Genomic DNA, 14,759 nt, shown 5'->3' with positions numbered 1-14,759 from the left:
GGTTGAAAAACACTGACACATTGGCTTGGTGTGACCCTCCTGTCCACACAAATAAGGATTCTGCCAGAAGCTTTTAGAGCATTATGGGTTAAAAGGGACCTATTTTGCTTTTCTTTATTTTCAGTCATGTATATAATGATACAGTGTTGGATGTTCATATTAAACGTGGCCAAAGTGTCAAATAATGAGGTAAATGTATGTAAGTAATCCATGTGAGCAAAAAGCACAGGCTTCAGACTGCTCAGAATGCTTAGTTCCCAACAATTTTTTCTACTTTCAGCCCAGCTGATGTCACCTCATGAAGGATTTCTTTATATGGTCTGGTCTTTATATGGTCACCTGCTCTGGGCACAGCGCATGAGTTCACTGCTACACTCCACTAGCATTATGGCATTCTTACACTGTTTTGGGGGTAGTCATGCCTAGCCATGACATGCCTAGTTGAGTTGGCATGCTGTGAGTATTTTTCCATTACACAGCAGGGCAAAGTAAAATAAGTTGTTTACCTGTTGGAGGTGTGCTAGTCATCTGTAGCTTTTCATCAAAAATCTCAACGTGTCTGTTTCTACCTGTACAATTCCTCCCTGCATTATTTCTAAGTGATCTGTTGAACAAATAGCTCCAAATATATCCATATGTGACCGGTTTTTAGCACCGCTAACGAAGCTCTGCTAATTCGATGATGAACACGTTTCATTTCCTTAAATCCTTCACAATAAAAGTCTCTTGTTATATAGTCATTTAACAGCTTAATATGAAGCAGTAAAGCAGGAAATGTTGGGTTTTCATTGACAGTAACTAAACGACTCTGATACGGCTGTCCCTCAGCAGATTTCTAGAAAGCTAACCAATCAGAACAGAGAGACAGCAGGAGCTAAAACTGTCTGTTCGGACAGAGGCTGAACTGAGGGGCTACATAAAGGGCCAGTATAAGATAAACAAGGAATTTTTTGAACAGTGAATTATGAAAAGCTTCTCTAGTGGAGTCCGAGAATAAAAATATAGAGCTGGAAATGAGCGTAAGAGGTCCCCTTTGCACATTAGCATTCCCAGGTTTCACTGTTAACAGTGAATCAAGTGAAAAGCCCTATCTGATTTCATCCATCTGCAGGCAACTGTTATTTGTTCAAAAGTGATAAGGAAACATTCAATATCATCTTCATCACTCAACTTTTGCAGTTTTCGTTCTTTAAAATAGTGAGAGCAAACATGAAAGGAGTCACCTGGCTGAGAATGTCCTAGTGGGGATGCAGCGTCCGATGAAGAGCCCTCAGAGTCAGTGTCCTCATGAGGCCTCTCCAGTGGTGCAGGTCTTCGCCTGGGAGAGGTATGGACCTGTACCTCCAGCTGAAGGAGGCTTAACTGATGTTGAAGGGCCTTAAATCGTGGTTCCTGCAATATACCTCTTTATCCCAGTGGGCCTCTCGAGCTTTCTGCTGCCCTATATGGGCCTGAAGAATGTTTGCCAGGTCTGACATTGTGGGCTCCCTGTCCTCTTCAGTATCAATACCAACTGCCCCACCAGCAGCTCCACACTCCTCGCCCTCATTGTTTGTTTAGCTCTCTTTATCCGTCTGGGCTAGTTTGAGAATTTTGCCTGCTTTTCCTTCCCACATGGCTCATGCAAACAAAAAAGGAGGAAGAGAAAAAATGAAAAAAATGCACCAATGTCCTTAATTGAATGATCCCACCACTGCCACCAGTTGTCAGACAAAGCAAAAAAAGCAAAAGGACAAATGTGTAAAAAGAAAAATTGCTTTAATAAAGTTGAAAAATTTGATATCAAATGACAAAGTAAATACAATCTAACATAACATAAGAAACTAGAAAAAGTAGTTCAAAAAATTAGGGCCCAAACTAAGGTCAACTAAGCAATAAAGAAACTAAACTTAACACAACACAACCAAACAGACCTAATCTTCCAAATGTCACACAATGAGGTTATATACACACATGGACTAGCCCTACACAGACACAAGGGGAAACTTGACCAACAACAACATTAAACATCTAACACACTTAAAAGATATCCAAACATAAACATATCAAAAGAAATTATCTACAAAGAAAGAATTAGTTTCCAGCAAAGGTCAACAAATCCATGCAAAAAGAGATTTATTTTAGACTTCTAAATTCAAGTCCCCCCTTCTTGCATCTCACTGGTGGCTTCTTCCACTTCCACGCTGTGCTTAAAAGGCCATTCAGGCCTTTTGCCAGAGGAGCCTGGTAAGATCAAAAACAAAAGTAAGTGTTACTTGCAAATGAAAGAACAATGTGACAGAATGTTAATTAAATTGTGTGCACCCTAATTAGAAAACAAACTGTCATAATTTTAAAGAAATGTTTAATATATGAACACAAAAGACTGTGTGTAGTGTAATCTTTTTTTTTTTTTGGAAAAATGTCTGGGTATAAAATGTGACCAAATATAAATAAATACTAAAACTGGTGGACAGCAGCTGATGCAGTTGCCACAGTGTTCAATGAAGGGGGTCCTTTAGAGTCATTCAATATCTTGTATATCTAGGGCAGAGGGAGAAAGGACATGAGTTATAAACATATAGATGCATGGGTTTGTTTGTTTAAGATACATTATTCAATGAACAAACTGTGCATATCATTGAAAATGTGAAGCACACTTTGGATGTTTAAAGGCCCTGAAAACTTGTTTCTCAGTCAACTTCTTAATATGAGCAATAGGGTCCTATATGAACACAAAACTTTATGCTTGTTCAAATAGTTTTGAAAGATTTCTCTATCTTTTTTTCTGTGCTCTTCTTGGTGGTTAGAAGTGGGTGGGGATGTCATATGCTTCCGTGAACCAATCAGGATCGAACAACATTTGACACAAAATATGATTACAACTGTGTGATTAGGCTTTTTCAAGATGAGCCAGGCCTGCGCAGAATCGATCACCGGCAATCACTGCACAATGCATGCTGGTTAGATTTGTGTCCCACATAATCCCAATTTACTCTGACGTCATGCACACACAGGCAGCTATAACCTCACAAGATCAAGGTGGCCACAGTTTTTAGAGCCAGGCACCACTGCTGCTCTCCACTGACTGCAAGACCCAGGGCATGATGGGAAATGCCTGGTTCAGGTACTGGATGCTCACAATTGGCTCAGATGTTGGATCAACAACACGATGTGTTATAGAAACTCTTCATTTTTTGTTTGATTTTAAAGATTTTGATGTAATTAGTCTGATACTGTACTAAGTATTAAGATGTGTTGATGACAACTTTTATCAGCCAAAGAAACAGAAAACATTCAGTAACCAAATATTACAGATAGACACATGAACATTACATCATTATTTAATTCTTCAGCGTTACGAACTGAAATAACATAAAACTTTTGGTAACAAGTATGACATGAAAATTCTCCTCTGTACAGATATGAAGCTCTGACAGTCTAAATATTTGATAAATAATGTCTATTTCTGCTCCTGTCCTCTTGCATTTTGAGTAGGCTATTGATTGGCATTTTTGTTTTATTTATTTGTTTGCACATTACAAAATACATTTTGTACTAAAATATTTAAAGATTTGATATGTTCACAGTCATTCACATATTACAAAAAACACATTTACCTGCATATACTCAGCTATACATTCATTTAAAGTAAATAAACATCTGTGCAGAAGAGGCAGTAAACTAAAAGCTTGTAGAAAGACTTCTGCCAAATACTCAAGATAAACAGAATTACATTAAATAAAAATTATTTAATTTCATTTGAAATCTTTATCTCTGCAATGAGATGTGAATGAGTTTGACAATTCAGCTGATTTATGGTCAGCATGTTGACCAGCAGGTAGTTGTCTGCTTGCTAACGGTTGAATTTCTATGTAAAATAATTTAATAATGTTGGAGATTATAGAATAAATGCTGTCTTGATTTTCACAAGGTACCAGGTCATTTTTATAGGTTATACCCTATCATACAGAGACCCTTAAAAATAACAGTCGGTGATTGAGTAGCTACAAGCTTGAGTAGATTGATCCAATAACATTTGATTAAATCAGTATCAGATCTATTAAGATGTAACTATTTCTACGACTTCCTGTATATTCTTTGAAGGCTGCTGGAAACTGTGGCCCAATCCCAATGTCCACACTCATGGACTCACGGACTTTGAGACACATTCCCGCTAAGTCTGTAAGGGCTTCGGGCTGTCCAACTATTAAATCGTAAAGTGAGTGAGGGCTAGTCTGCATTGCTGCAGACTCTGCTTTAGGGAATTACCCACAGTTCATGGCATTGTGACGTTAAACCAGTATTAAATATGGGGTTAACAGGGGAAGCCCAGAAGCATTGAAATAGGCTGGTATGCCTAAATTCACAAAGAAACACTACATTACCAAGGATTTAGGATGATACATAAAACACATTTGACAAAAATGAGTAATTTGATTATTTGACAATTACCTCTCGTCCACTAGGTAAGGCAAGCCTATCGTTTTCTTATGTTTCCAGATTACTGTCAGTCAAATCTGATCAAACCACACTCACACATCCCTGTGAAGATTTTCCACAAAAATCCAAAAGATGTAACGTTTTGCATGCTCCCAAGTGATTTGCCTCTCTCCTGTTGTCAACAAACGACGGGCATAACCACACAACAACACAACAAAAATGTTGCTATCCAAATAGAAACACCTTGCAGATATTAGCTCTCCAGCTAATGAAACAGCTAGCTGCCTCTTTCAACCACAACACATTTCACCACAAAACACCTCCGAAATGACAAATTGCCCACTTCCAAGTACACACACAGCTAAAACAACATTATTTCCTCAACAAAGGAGCAGAAAACAAGCTCCAGAATGATAGCAAAACATAGCTTACCCCTTTTGCTTTTTCTGTTGGTAGTCCAACGGTGGTAATAATCACACATTTCACAACAAAAACCACAACGCATTGCTCCCTGGGCCACAGCCTCTTGCTCCCTCACTGAGCCTGCTTGGTTGGTAAAAAAAAAAAAGTTGGTGGTTTGCAGGTTGGGTCATGTTCAGTTGTTTGATTAACGCATATTTTTGCAAGTTGGTGAAATTGGCTCTCACCTGTGCACAAATAGGATTGACAGCTCACTTAACAGCCACCAATAACACTAATGAGAAGGAATTTCTGATTTCATACCTAGAGAACCTTTAATCGTCTTATTTGAAAATAAACTGAAGGGAAAGGGCACACATAAGTATGAGGAGTAGCTGGTTTGAACCAGTACTTGTTGACTAAAAATACACCCTTGTTAGTTACATAAGGAAATAAGTTAACTCTAATTAATTACAAGTACGTATTGACAAGCTGCTGGGCAATTTTTCTGAGAAATAGCTTGGTAACCAACAGCTGGCAGCATTAGGTACCGGCCAATTTATCTGCGGGCATGTCAGGCAGCTCTTACACTTGAGCACAGGTCTGTGTATAAGTGTCAAGATATTACATTTAATGGGGAACAGGTGTTAAAAAATGATTGTAAATTACATTCAAAACCATGTGAAGAGTGACAAGTCAATGTATGTGTGCATGTGGATTCCTTTTTGTCAGCAAGTCAAAATGTCTTTACAAAGAAGCACATCACATGAGAGGTGGTCAAAGGTGTCTAGAGGATCATTTTGCATCCAACACATTGTCAGACACTGTATCACAGCATACATTAACTTTGCCCATGTTCACATGACAGTTTTAAGAAGAATCTGACCACCAACATCATTGTCACAATGGTAGATGCCATTGCAAAAGTATATACAGTGCGTACAGGAGCATTGTCCTTTTACTTTAAGCAACATTAATGCACTGAGTTGGGATTGTTCTGTTGTAAGGAAAAGCCTTGAACACATCTTAATACAAGCATAAATAATGTGAGCTAAAAGCAAAAGGATGATAAAGTACTGGAACAGGTCTGCTTTCCATTTTGAAATGGTAATACATATGCAAAGACAATGTTGGACTCCGTAGTTTTCTTTGGGCCCCTGCCAAATCTGACCAGACATGTATAGCTGCATGTCATCATTCAACTGCTGGCTGTTGAAGTGGTGTCCAGCAAATGACATAGGTTTTGCAGATAATTGGCAGACTTTCTGGGGAAGACCTGGTCTTATAAGGAGAGACGGCATACATCCCACTTTGGCTCTCATATCTAGAAGTATGACTGAGTTTATTAGTATACCAAAAGGAGGAGGTGGAGTTGCAACCATTTTTAACTCAAGCCTATTAATCAACCCTAGACCTAAACTTAATTATAACTCATTCAAAAGCCTTGTTCTTAGTCTCTCACACCCAACCTGGAAAATTTTACAGCCAATTCTATTTGTTATAATATACCATCCTCCTGGCCTATGCACACACCTGTCCAGCTCCTGCTCAAACTCTCAGCCAGTTTGATCACCACACATGCCGGGGTCACTGACTGCAGCATAGCTTATCTGCTCCCTCTCCACTGCGATGAACCCAGCATGAAAACCCATATAGGTTGTTAATGTTTAGATTGGGGGGGCGAAGTCAAAAACGTACCCTTTCACCCACTCAGACAGAAGTTCTCAGTTTGTATCCCTCAATCTGATAAATGTTTTGGAACACTGTAATAATAATATGTGTTATATTTTAAAATATTTTTCTTTTTTTTTTTTTTTTTCATGTTTTCACCAGTACTGCCCACAGCTTTCCATGAGGACCACTCAACACCTACATTCAAGCAACTGGAGGTTAAGCACCATTGTAACTGTTGTTGCACTGTAATATTTACATTTCCAATTCCACTACTTTCCAAGACAGTCAAAGATTCGAACTAGCAACCTGCAACACACTTGTTAGTTTTTCCAACCTTTAGCATAACAGGACTCATGATGCCAATTAAAAAAATCTGCAATGTCCTTATGAACCCTGCTAATCTAAAGCCTGAAAAGTTAAAGTTTGAGATGTCTAAACTAAGTATAATTATAACTATGTAATCCTTAAATAACTGCAGAACTTTTTGGAGTAAAGTAACAGTCTAACATGGACTTTAAAGGACTAGTTCTCTTAATTAATAATGTAACTCATGAAAGAATGTAAACTGTATTGGAAAATAAAAGTAAATGGGGCTGCAACTAATTATTATTGTTAAATATGCACAATATCTATTTCCCCTGGGCTATTAAATCATTCACACTAAAATTCTAAATCATAGCCTCAACCCTTTAGTGAAACCAGTCAAACACACATCATTCAGACAAATAAAACTGCATTAAATCTGCATTAAACATGTCAATCTTTGTGTTAAGAAATATACCAGATTTGTTCAGTCTTACCAAAGGATCTTGTCACAAAGCGTTCAGGTTAAGTCCTCTGATGAGTGGGAATAATTTGATGACCAGAATGTCTTCCCGCTTACGAGTTTTCTTTCTTTTTCTCAGTGAATGAGACACTATTTAGCTACATTCGTGCGCATTTACGCATATTCGGACCGTCGCTCCCCCAGCCAGCAGCTAAATATGCGCTAAGAGAAATGGTTGGCATTGTAAAACCCTGCGGAGCTCAACTGTGGGGGTCTCATTAGGTCCGCCTCCTTAGCAAACCCTCACTTATAGCTACGCTGTTCGCTGTAGGTTTCACCACTTGGTCTCGTACAGTTAGAGAGTGAAATTAAAGGAAAATCAGAGATGGAAGCCACACTGGTTACTGTAGTCTTTGGCGTCAAGGATTTGCGCATAAATGGCTCTGCAAATGGTTTATGCGCAAGACGCGAGTGGTGCGTAAATCAAAAAGCTATCAATATGGAGTGAGTGTGAGTAAGTTGTTATTTTGGCATGAATTTTTAATGTGAAAAAGTCTTTTGTGAGACACACAAAGGACAAAGACCAGTTTGAATAAATGAGTCTTCAGCTGCTTTTTAAAGTTGTCAACGGAGAAAGCAGATTGTATGTGCAAGAGCATTCCACAGTGTTGGAGCCACCACTTCAAAGGCACGATCACCTTTGGTTTTCAGTTGAACAACCAGTAAGCCCTGGTCAGAGGACCTAAGTGACCTACTGGTGATATGAGGAATGAGCAGGTGTACACAGGTGCCTGACCATGCAGGACCTTAAAATGAATCCTAAACTTAATGGGAAGCCAATAAAAGGAAGATAAGATGGGTGTGATGAGAGTCATCATCAAACTGCAAAACACATGCATATACTAGTTAAACATATGAATTTAAATTTGTAAAACAAAGTATGAAACATGAAATGAAATACTTTGAAGCAATATCTGCAGCTCTGACTTGTTGGCTTAAAGCGTGAAGTTACTCATGTTCAAAAGCATGCGTTATTTTGATCCTGGGTAATTTTCTAAACATAGAACTGACCTCGTAATTGTGGAAAAAACATTTCTAAAATAAAGCTATACACATCTATTGTACAATAGATATACTATATTAATCTATGGATTAGTGGAAGCAGCGTTACCTCTACAACCTTCTGCTGTCCTGATTGAAGAATATGGCATTTAGTTAGTCTCAGAACTCGCGCACATAAAAACTGCGTTATTATGGATCCCACTGCTTTTCTTGGCAAGACACGCCCTGCATAGCATTCAAGTGCTATGATTGGCCAGGGGTCCATGCTCGTGCTGCTAACCTGCTATTTCCTAACTGTATGTTCAGTGGGTGTCTGGTGTTGGGTAATGGGAAACGTTAATTATGAAAGACTACGAATTAACAGTTTGAGTCAAGCATGAAGGCTGTATTATGTGTAGCTTGGAAAATAGCAGTAGGGGGCACTGAATTTGATGAATTTACTGATTATCAGACAAAGAAGTAGCACAACACACCGACTCTCTCTCACTTGCTCTCCTCTTAACCGTCTCCTCCTGTTTGTTTTAGAGGCAAGGCAACCATCTGGCAGCTCAGGGATCCCATTTTGTTCTTTTCTTTCTTCCTTGTCAGAACTCTTTTCCCGGGACTGCTGCTACACTGAGGAGCTGCACTGCCGCATGCTGGCCACAGCTCACTGCAGGATGGATAAACATGTTGCTGAGGTCCGCCATTTGAAATGCAGTTTTGGGAAGTTTTGGAGGTTTGCACCGTCCACCAGCACCGGCTGCTCTCGCCTCAGCTCCCAGCACCAACACCGCACCGGGCTGCCCTGTGATTCTTTTTATTTTTGCATGGTGCAAACTTCTAAAACGTCCTGAAACTACATTCCAGACAGCCAACCTCAGCAACATGTCTATCCATCCTGCGACTCCTCAGTGCAGCAGCAGCAGTCCTAGGAAAAGAGAAGAAATAAAAATTCAATGCCCCATATAACTATTTTCCAAGTTACACATAATACAACCTCCAAGCTTGACTCAAACTGTTGACTCATAGTTCTTCAGAATTCCCATTACTCAACACCAGACATCCACTGAACATACAGGTAGGAAATAGCAGGCTAGCAGCATGATAGCAGCACAAGCATGGATGCCTGGCCAATCCCAGCACTTGAATATTACATGGGGCGTGCCTTGCCAAGAAAAGCAGTGGGATCCATAATAATGCATAAAAACCAGGCTGATGCAAGTGATATGAGTACACAGAACAGTATCTGTGAGGGGAAAAGCATCCTCGCAAGGGAGCATTTCTGCAGTCTCGCTGGCATGGGGCTCTATACATGCTTGCAACTTCTCAACACTCACCCGCTTGTCAAGTTGACTTTTGAGACTTTGAAGGCGGGGGATGGAATAGACAGTCTGCTCTGTTGATTGGTCACCTAGAATACTGACCATGACCTTTGATTGGCTGTTTGGTTTGATCACTGACACCATCAAAGACAGACAGTTGCCTGAGAGAACAAATGGAAACATAAATGATGATATTTAGCTGCTAATTCTCTGTTTTTGCACCATTTACACTTATGAAAAAGTGTTCTCTATCGTGTTGAGACTATCTCTCCACCCTACATATTCCATATGTATGGGGACAGACCCTCATGGGGGCACCTGATGTGGATTACTTTTGAAGACACATCACTTGTGGTGGCCATGCACTGATTAGCAACCCGTGATTATACAAGCAGCATGCATGCATTGCCTCTCTGATTCCCCGATTTCCATGGTCAAGCAGTCAGATATGTGTGTATTTTAGGAGTAGTTGAATTGTGCGTGTCTAGCGTGTGTGTTTTGACATCAGCATTGTCTGCTTACCTTGTGTGTGGAAGAGCTGGTCTACGGGCCCCTCTCTGGATCACTGCATTGTCTTTCCTACACAGGCTGTTGATAGCATGGCAGCTTGCAGCATCAGCTTGCTGGTCTGCTTGCATAGGCATTGTCTCCTGTGAAATCTAACCTTGTCAGAGGTAGTGGTAGATGTGCTTCCCAGCTGATCGCTACACTACCATAGCTGTGCTGTCTGACACTCACATCCGTAATCCCTTGTGAAGTCTGACTAGCTGGAGAATGTGAATGGGCATACTTTAGCCATGGGTTATTCCCAAGGGAAAGGTAAACAAACCAGAAAAGAGTAACTAAGATGCCCTCATGGTCCATGCATGGAGCTGTGGCAATTCAGGGACAGCTGGTTAAGACAGCTGGTTAAGACTGGGGCTATTCTAGCCTTGTATCAGCGCCAGCTGGCCAGACAGTTGGAGGAGGTTGGCTCCAATCTAGCTGCTGAGGTGCAGCAGGTGTCCTCACTCCTAGCTAAGCTTATGAGGGAGCAAGCGGTGGCAACTGGCAGGGCCATGGCCACCCTCTGATGGCGAGGTGCCACCTCTGGCTGTCTCCGTCAGAGCTGCAGGGGGAATATGGGCCTGTCTTCTTAGGCTGCCTGTGGTGTCATCTGCTATGTTTGGGGCAGATGCAAATAACATGCCCCAGCAAGCCCAAGATGCCTGCCGGTGTGCTCAGGGGAGGTTGGGAAGGCTCCAGCAGGGTGACCTAAGGGTCCGTTTGGAGGCCAACCAGTGTGGTAGAGCTAAATGCAATCAGCTGAGTATGCGGGGCTGGGGCCATGGACCCCCCAAGCCCTCCCCTCAGTCCTGACAGGTCTCAGAACCCAGCCCCTCCGTCCCACTCTTGGGACAGTGTCTGTCCTGGGAGATCCTTTGGGCGGACCCCTGGCCTTCAATGGCAGAACCTTCGAGTTCTGTGTCCTCTCATTTGGCACATTGCTAGCCCAGCAGCAGTGTTGCAATAGTGTGACCTGGCTCTTGCAGCTCTTAGAGCACCTGGGCCTGTGTCTCAACAGGAGGAAGAGCAGCCTCCAGCCCTCAGAGTCCACAGAGTTCCTAAGCATGTGTTTGGATGCCGGGCCAGGAACTCTTTCCTTATCTCTGGGAAGACAGGTTGCCCTCAGGGTTTGGGGGCCAAGGTCACCTGGAGGTTGTGCCTTCGCCTCTTGGGATTGATAGCAACCACAGTGCACATTGTGGCTCTTCTGAACATGCACCCAGTGCAGCGATGCCTCCTGAGCCTTGGACTTTGCCCACAGACAAATCTGCAAGCCAGAGTGTTGGTGACATGCAGACGTGTAGCTCTCCGTTGGTGGGAGCAGCTGACCAGCTTAACACAGGGTGATGCACTGGGGCCAGTGTTGCATCCCCAGGTGGTGTCATCTGATACCTCCCTGGTAGGCTGGGGAGCCGTCCACAAGGGCAAAGGCATCAGCGGCCAGTGGCACAGACCCTGGTTAGCATAGCACATCGATCTTCTGGAATTGCAGGCTATCTATCTAGCTCTTCTGCGCTTCCTGCCAGAGCTGAGGAACCACCATGTGCTGGTGAGAACAGACAGTACAATGGCAGTGGCATATATCAACAGCCAAGGGGGCCTGGGCTCCCCTCATCTTTGTAGATTAGCTCAGATAATATGGGAGCGGGCACATCCATGGTTCAAGTTCCTGAGAGTAATGCAAGTGCCGGGTCACGCGATCCTTTCAGTGGATCAGCTCTCCAGGGGAGGACCCCTCTGCAGCAAATGGAGGCTGCATCCAGAGTTCAATGCCCCCTGTTTTTCTCCATAGGGAGATATGATCCTCCCTTGGGCATGGATGCAATTGCACATCAGTGGCTACAATGATGCCTTCAGATGCCTTCCCTCAAGGGGAGGGAGGGCATTCCTCCCCTTGATCCTCTTGCACCCACTCCTACAGAGAGTCCAGGTGGAAGAGGTGACACTCATCCTGGTGGCCCCCAATGATCTTGTTCTCAGTGATTGCACCCCTTCTTCGAGGACACCCCTGGAAGCTCCCTGTTCAGTGGGACCTCCTTTCCCAGGCCTATGGGACTCTTTTTCATATTTTTCCCCTGGGACTCGGGCTTTGGGCCTGGCCCCTGAGAGGGCCAAATTTCTAGCCATGGGGTTGCCCCAGTCTATGCAAGGGGCCCTGCCTCCATCAACCAGGGCTGCATATTTCTATTGTTGGGGAGTGTTTCAATCATGGTGCAACTCTGGACAGGTGGATCCCCTCTCCTGCATGGCCCCCGATGTCCTCCAGTTCCTCCAGGAAATGCTGGAGGTGGGCAAGGCTACCTAAACTTTGAGGGGAATGGTGGCAGCCATAAAGGTAGCCCATGTTGGACCTCAGAAAATGGCAGCGGGTTGTTGCGACATTATTGCTCAGCTTCTTAAAGGTGCTCGTAGGGTTACTCTCTATCACAGAAGGCCAGCTGTCCTCCCATGGGATTTGGAGGTGGTACTGTCAACCTTACAGCATGAGCCACTTGATCATGGAAACAGTTGGGCTGAAATTGGTTTCTCTCAAATCAGCGTTCTTGTTGGCAATTGTGTCAGCTAAAAGAATGGGTGAGCTCCATGCCCTTTCAATGCATGAGGAATGCTGGGTGATGTTGGGGTGGTGTTAAACCTAAACCCTGCATTCCACCCTAAGGTCTAGTCTGAGTCCCATGCCAGTCAGTCTGTTGAGCTGCACCCTTTCTGCCCTCCTCAGGAGAGTGAAGCAGGGGTCAGTGGGCAGTCACTGTTGTGCCCTGTCAGGGCCTTGATGGTGAATCTTCATCAGACACGTGCCCACAGGACAACAGACCAGCTCTCTGTCTGTTACAAACCTAACTGCCTTGGGCAACCACTCTTCAAGACCAGGTTCTCTCATTGGTTTGTGGAGTCAATCCAATGGGCGTATGAGACTGCAGGCAGGCTGGCCCCAGCAGGAGTGGCCACAAGTGGCCTCACTACTTGGGCCTTATGGAGGGCCTATCTGAGATTTGTATGGTGGGCTCTTGGTCAACCCATCCATCTTTATCAGGTTCCACTGCATGAACGTGGCAGCCAGCACCCCATTCACTGAGCATGTGCTGGGCTCAGTGCAGTAGGACATGGCCTGACATTTCATGCCTCTGGGACCATGGTTCTTCCAAGAACAGACTTCGGTTTGGAGTGAGGTGTTTTTTTTCAAAGCTACCCTTGCATCCTGGAAGGCTAGGTGGCTTCCCACCCATTACAGCTGGCGTCTTGCACCTAGGTCATGGGTGTGTACATAGTGTATATTTGTAAATAGTTCCTTTGTTTGAGCAGATAGGTGTCTCTGGTGGTGGTGATGTCTCATTTGAACTTAACCGTCATTTCAGGCTCCCGCAAGGGCTGCTGGGTCTGCTTGGTTTCCTCGCGGTGTGTCTTACAGAGTCCCTGTGCATAAGGAATATGTAGGGTGGAGAGATAGTCTCTTCACTCAGGGAATCTGGGTTACAATATAACTTTCCATTAGACATCGTAGCAAAAGCCTGTGTAAATCCACCTTCAGATTTGTGAAACCTTTATTTTGCTTGCTGATATTTATCCATCCAGACCACATTAGACTAGGTCTAAATCAAAAACCAACTTGCCAAATCTGGACTAGATTAACAAGGAGACTCCAGAGAGTTAAAACATTAAAACACAGTTTCAGATTTGTGAAACCTTTATTCTATTTATGAAAACTAAAAAACAGTGATTTCACTGCTTTTTTCCCATCCAGACCACATCAGACAGATTAGAAAATGTACTCTATAAAGATATTGTGTAATTGTATTTCAAAAGGAAAAAAATACCTACCTACCTTTGTCTTTAAGTGAGAAAGAGAAGCTCTACGTGGCCCTAACTAATGAAATGGTTACGTGGAATCATGCTGTGAATTTCTAGCCACAAGATCAGTGAAATTGCCCTTTTTTGTGACAAGGGTGTGGATGTTTTTTCTGATTTTGGAAGTTGAACCTCAGCTCCTATAAGTCTATAACAAACTGTGTAGCCAAAATAAAGACACTCAGATCCTTATGGACAGAAATGGCCCCATTTAAACCCATTAAAACCACAGTTTTTGATCCCATGACCACTACAGCATAAAATCAGGCAATATATTATATCAGGCTTTCAATCTAGAGCCCTGGCTTCAAAATTGTAGTTTTTACTATTTTCCACCAGATTGAGCCATTTTGTCATGTTTGCCCTATGGGCCAAATACATACTATTTTCATCCACTAGGGGCATTGCTGCTGTATTATGGAGGATCATGCAAATGATGCATAATGCACTTTTTGCATAATGTCAAAAAGTGCATTTGAGTTTACATGAGGAGACAATACTTACATTTAATATATTGTTCTTCATCAATAAATAAAATAAGGCCAGCTGTTAGCAAACTTTTCATTGATCTAGACAATGCACCAGATGCATTGTCTAGATCAATGAAAAGTTTGAGAGCATGAGAACATGTGTGAAATTTTGGACCCTGTTCAGTTAAATGCCATAACTACTCACCAGCATTTCAACGGTTAGAAGTAGGGGATGTGTACAAATTGTAAAGGCCTTACAGGCTACAAAAA

The 14,759-nt window shown here is 42.6% G+C and overlaps 1 long non-coding RNA gene across 3 annotated transcripts; it reads right to left on the bottom strand.

Moving 5' to 3' along the window:
• Window positions 1–1,762: 1,762 nt before the first annotated feature.
• LOC121890325 lies at window positions 1,763–13,179 on the bottom strand. Of its 3 annotated transcripts, none has more exons than XR_006093734.1 (5): window positions 10,150–13,179; window positions 9,643–9,788; window positions 8,797–9,233; window positions 2,441–2,523; window positions 1,763–2,223 (listed from the first exon to the last, which is right to left on the bottom strand). It is a non-coding gene; the product is annotated as an uncharacterized LOC121890325 (long non-coding RNA). The 3 variants fall into 3 exon arrangements; XR_006093735.1 differs by having other exon boundaries at window positions 2,447–2,523; XR_006093736.1 differs by lacking the exon at window positions 8,797–9,233.
• Window positions 13,180–14,759: the final 1,580 nt, after the last annotated feature.

The sequence above is a fragment of the Thunnus maccoyii genome, chromosome 3 (genome assembly GCF_910596095.1).
Source record: "Thunnus maccoyii chromosome 3, fThuMac1.1, whole genome shotgun sequence".
Lineage (NCBI taxonomy): Eukaryota > Metazoa > Chordata > Actinopteri > Scombriformes > Scombridae > Thunnus > Thunnus maccoyii.
Note: the sequence above shows the minus strand (reverse complement) of the source record. Positions and strands in the feature narration are given on the sequence as shown.